The sequence below is a fragment of the Eumetopias jubatus genome, unplaced genomic scaffold, assembly GCF_037043125.1.
Source record: "Eumetopias jubatus isolate StellerSeaLion01/CBP00866 unplaced genomic scaffold, mEumJub1_p1.0 scaffold_2, whole genome shotgun sequence".
Lineage (NCBI taxonomy): Eukaryota > Metazoa > Chordata > Mammalia > Carnivora > Otariidae > Eumetopias > Eumetopias jubatus.
In genome coordinates, this window is record NW_028274808.1 from 19,712,684 (window position 1) to 19,718,425 (window position 5,742).

General features: G+C 41.5%; 1 pseudogene; it reads left to right on the plus strand.

The window, feature by feature from the left end:
• Nucleotides 1–542: 542 nt before the first annotated feature.
• Nucleotides 543–1,740, plus strand: LOC114206206 (choline/ethanolamine kinase pseudogene; annotated as a pseudogene).
• The last annotated feature ends 4,002 nt before the right edge of the window (nt 1,741–5,742 follow it).

Consider the following 5,742-nt stretch of genomic DNA (forward strand, 5'->3'; position numbering starts at 1 on the left):
AGGCTGAGTTGACCACTTCTCGTTCTGTTCATTGTGTGACTGATGGGCACGGAGGGCATGGTGAACAGTCTATGGGAGTTAGGAAACACACAGTCTATTCTGGGCAAATTAAGTTCTTGGAAACTTTTGCCTTTTTCTTTCTTTTTTCATGCCTTTAAACATTTTTCATGGGGTCGAACTCTTTATTTTCTGGACTGTTGGCTTTTTTTCTTATTAATAAAACCCTAATTTGGCAAAATTTAATTACATCTTAGGGAAGGAGATATTTTGATTTAACTTTACTTTAGATTTTCAACCAATACATCATCTTTGTTACCTTTATTTTTGAAAAATAGCACAAAAGAGGATTAACAACATGCAAAAATAGTTTAGCATTCACAACTAATTGGTCTGATGAGAGGGGGATAGTGAGGCTGTGCTATATGACACAGAGAAACTTCACCACCACATTCTGCTTTAAAATACATGCTCTTGGGAAGGAGCCGAGTCCGCCCGAAGGGGCCTGAGCGCGGCTGGACGTGGGGCTTGGCCCAGCCAGCGCCATGGCTGCCGAGGGGACAGCTGTGGCCGGAGGCGGGGCTGTTGGCGACTGGCTGGCCAAGGACGGCTTGCAGCAGTCTCAGGGCCCGGACGCGGCCCCGAACCGGCGTCGCGGCTTGTCGCGGTCGCGTGAGGCTGAGCGCCGAGCCTACCAGTGCCGCCCGGGAGTACTTGCGCGGGGCCTGGCACCGAGTGCGGCCCGAGGAGCTGAGGGTTGACCCTGCGAGCAGAGGCCTCAGTGACCTGCTGTTCCGCTGCTCGCTGCCGGACCACCTGCCCAACGTTGGCAAGGAGCCCCGGGAGGTGCTGCTGCGGCTGTACGGGGCCATTCTGCAGGGCGTGGATTCCTTGGTCCTCGAAAGTGTGATGTTCGCCATCCTGGCAGAGCGGTCGCTGGGGCCCCAGCTCTATGGAGTCTTTCCAGAGGGCCGGCTGGAACAGTACATCCCAAGCCGGCCACTGAAAACCTGTGAGCTTCGAGAGCCGGTGCTGTCAGCAGAAATTGCCACGAAGATGGCCTGGTTCCATGGCATGGAGATGCCATTCACTAAGGAGCCCCACTGGCTGTTTGGGACCATAGAACGGTACCTAAAGCAGATCCAGGACCTGCCCCCCATTGGCCTCCCCCAGATGAACCTGCTGGAAACGTACAGCCTGAAGGATGAGATGGGCAACCTCAGGAAATTGCTAGACTCTACCCCATCACCAGTGGTCTTCTGTCACGACAACGTCCAGGAAGGGACCATCTTGTTGCTCTCAGAGCCAGAAGTCACCGACAGACTCATGCTGGTCGACTTCGAGGACAGTAGTTACAACTACAGGGGCTTTGACATTGGGAACCATTTCTGTGAGTGGGTTTATGATTATCCTCAGGAGGAGTGGCCTTTCTACAAAGCGCAGGCTGCAGACTACCCCACCTGGGGGCAGCAGCTCCATTTTATTCGACATTACCTGGCAGAGGTCAGGAAAGGTGAGACCATCTCCCAAGAGGAGCAGAGGAAACTGGAAGATTTGCTGGTAGAGGCTAATCTATATGCTCTGGCATCCCATTTCTTTTGGGGTCTCTGGTCTATCCTCCAGGCGTCTATGTCCACCATAGAATTTGGTTACTTGGAGTATGCCCAGTCGCGGTTCCAGTTTTACTTCCCGCAGAAAGGACAGCTGAGCAGCTTCCTTCCACCTCTCATCTTGACTCTCTAGTCCCCAACTCCTCAGATTGCTCCCGGAGCCTCCAGGGCAGGACCTTGGAGGGAGGGGCAAAGAGCAGGAGGCTCTGGGGACTGGGCTGAGCCCTGGAATGAACCTGGGGTTGAGGATGCTGACCTCGCCCCACAGCAGGGAGATGGTAGGAGAGAGCACCTGGGCTGTGTACCTGAAGACAGTAAACAAGCTTTCTTCTTCACACCCTGAAAAAACAAACAAACAAACAACAACAACAAAAAAAACATGCTCTTTCAGCAGCTTCTTCAGACCATGACAAATACGTTCTTGAAGTAGTATTGTTTTTACATTGGCACAAAAAATGATTATTGCTTCTTTTTAATTAAACAGTTAAATAACAGCAATTGAGGATATATTGGCAACAAGTATGTAAGTCAAAGGATTAGAATTTTTCATTTATGATGAGTCCATTCCAGTGGATAAGATAAGTACCAAAAGGTCTGGGCAGATAATTTGGGGAAGAAAGAAAAAGCAAGAGCCTACAAATAACGGAGAGTGATGTTGGGTAGGTTCAAATGTATTAATAATAAAGAAGAAAGGTATGATATCCACTTATTAAGCTAGCAAGATACCAAACTTGTAATAAAAATGAAAAAATATGGGGCGCCTGGGTGGCTTAGTCGGTTAAGCGTCTGCCTTCGGCTCGGGTCCTGATCCCGGGGTCCTGGGATCGAGCCCGGCGTGGTGCTCCTTGCTCAGCGGGGAGCCTGCTTCATCCTTTTCTTCTGTCCCTACCCCCAGTTATGTTCTCTCTCTCTCAAATAAATAAAAAAAAATCCCTTAAAAATGAAAAAAAATGAAATGAAATAAACAAACTGTAAACCTAACAAGTTAAAGCAGAAATAGACATTTCCTGCCACTGCCAATGAGAATGGGGAATTGTACAATTAGGGAGGAATCTAATGGTAAAATCAGTCACTTCCACCTGCTGGACACTAAAGATGGAGGAGTAAAGAACACAAACACTGTCCCTGATGTCATGGAGGCTTCTACTGGGAAGATAACAAGGTAATTCTTAAAACAGAGGAAATATAGTGCATGATAGAGGGATATAATCCAGTCTTTAAAAATGTTCATATATTTTTCACATTCAAATTAAACTTTAGGAATTTGTCTCAATATAAACCTGAAAACAAAACATAATGTTTTATGCACTAAGGACTTCCACTGAACAATTAACAAAGTGAAAAATTATGAACCAAAACATTCAATATTTGGAATAACTGCAAACTAAATTTTAGCATAAATATACAAAAGGATAAGATATAACCACTAAAAATAATATATATGAAAAAGCAGTAAAATCAGGGTAACCTGCATGTTGTAATACTAATTTTTAAAAAAAGTGAAAATTTCAAATAAAATGTTATCTTTATCATTTAAAATACACATAAACTGAACAAAATAACTGAGTAAATATAAAGAATGGCCAAATAGCAAGATAATATATCTTCATTTTTATGTATTTGCCAGGTACAACACTCTTTTTTATAATAAAATTAGAATAAAATTCTCTGAGAAACAGACGGAGGGTTCTAGAGGGGAGGGGGTGGGGAGATGGGTTAGCCTGGTGATGGGTATTAAAGAGGGCACGTTCTGCATGGAGCACTGGGTGTTATACGCAAACAATGAACCATGGAACACTACATCAAAAACAAACGATGTAATGCATGGTGATTAACATAATAAAAAAATTCAAGACATAAACACAGGCAACTTATAGGCAATTTATTTTTATTGCATCTATATCATTTGGTTTTGTTTTTTTTAAAAAAAGGTACGTGTAAAAGGATGCATAATTTAAAAGATACAAATTGATTTATAGTAGAAATAATACTCCCTGGTCCATAGTCTTCCAGCCACTTAGTTTCCCTTTGCATTGGGAGGGAACACTCTACCTCCTCATCAGCTACTTATGTGTCTTAAAATGTATGTGTATAATATGTACTCCTTGGTTAAGTCTTTGAACCTGTAGATTTCAGAAATAATAGGATACAGTGCAGTGAGTAGACATGGAATCAAGCACTCAGTTGTGTTAGTTCTGCCACCAGAGCCTTCATCAGATTTTTAAGATTCCTTCTGGTTCCAGGTTTCTTCAGTATAAATGAGGAAAACAGGCTCTTACCTGCTGGTCTCAGAATATAGATAGATCTAATGAAATATGGACAGTGGTTCAGAGCAGGCTCTCTGGAACCACATACTTGGATTTGCTACATCCCACACATTTCCAAATACTGTGTAGTTATTTAGGGTTATGTTGTTTAATTTCCACATGTTTAGCAATTTTATTTTAGATGTCATTCTGAAAAAATTCTAGGTTGATCTCTTTCCTTAAACATGTTGTTCCATCATCGTCTGGCTTGCATGATGTATGACAAGGCAGTTACTGCTGTTTTTATCTTTCTTCCTCTGAACCAAATGTCTCGTTTTATTCCTGGTTGATCTTGAGATTTTTGCCTGGAGACCTGAATTTTCAGCAACTTTTGTGATAGTCTGATGCTATTTTGCTTGTGTTTGTTTTGTTAGGCTTCCGTGTAGCTTCTTGGATCTGTGGGTTTCTTTCTTTTATCAAATCTGTAAATGTTTGTATATTCTTCAAATATTATTATTTTTTTTCTGGTTTGTACACTTTTTTCTATATTATTTCTCAAGTAGTTTATTTTTCTAACTCCATTTCTCTTTTTTCTTCTGGAATTCAATTATCATATATTAGTAATATTTTCCCACACATCACTTGGTTCTGGTTATTTTTTTCATTTTTTTTCTCTCTCTGCCTCATTCTGCACAGTCTCTATATGTTCGTGTTCACTATTTTTTTCCTTCTGTAGTATCTGATTTGGTATTAATTTAATAAACATTTAATTTCCCATATTTTATTTTTATATATATGGGTCTCGTGATATTTTTTACATCTCTTTATCTTTTATCTCTTTATCCTTGTGATCATGTTTTCTCTTATATCCTGAAACATGGCTATTTTAAAACTCTTGTTTGATAATTCCTCATTTTATTACCTCAGGATTTGTTTCTATTGACTACTTTGAAAAAAAATAGTCATATTTTCCTGTTTCTTTGGATAACTAAAAACTATTGCCTGGATGCTGGACATTGTAAAATTTAATTGTTGAGTGGTAACTTTTATTGTGTTTCTTTAAAAAAGTTTTGAATAGGGGCGCCTGGGTGGCTCAGTCGGTAAGCGTCTGCCTTCAGCTCAGGTCATGATCCCGGAGTCCGGGGATCGAGCCCCGCATCGGGCTCCCTGCTCGGCGGGAAGCCTGCTTCTCCCTCTCCCACTCCCTCTGCTTGTGCTCCCTCTCTCGCTATCTCTCTCTGTCAAATAAATAAATAAAATCTTTAAAAAAAGTTTTGAATACATTATGAAAAAAAGCTACTTGCAGATATTTCATAGGGGCATGTGTATGCACATGTTGGTTTTTGTTTGTTTGTTTGAGTGTGAGTCTAGAGTGATCTCTCGGGCGAGTTTAGTCCCACTACCAAGACATAATGCCTCTGGGGTCCTCATTTAATGCTTCAGGTACTCAGCAAGGTGTATTTAATCTAGCAGACAAAAAAAATCAAATGATTCTCAGCCTTATGTGAATTTTTGCAGTGGTTCCATTTTAGATTTTAGCCAATTGTACTTTCTCTCATAGCAGCTCTTTTTCAACCTTCATTGAGTTTTATCCCATGCTTGTACAGACTGGTATTCAGATAATCAACCAAAAACTTGAGAAGACTTTCATACAGAGACCTGGAGCTCTTTCTCCCTTTCGCTTCTCTCTCTTTCTCTTTTTTTTTCTCCCTGATATGAGGACCTATACTTTTAAGCCATCTTGGACTCCTAAACATTTGACCACTGCCTCTTTAATTTAGCAGAACGGTTGGACTCTTTTTGGATTGACCCTCTATGCACTCCTGTCTGGAAATAGCTTCCAGGCCAAAACAAAACAAAACAAAAACTGGTTTATGGTTGGAATCACT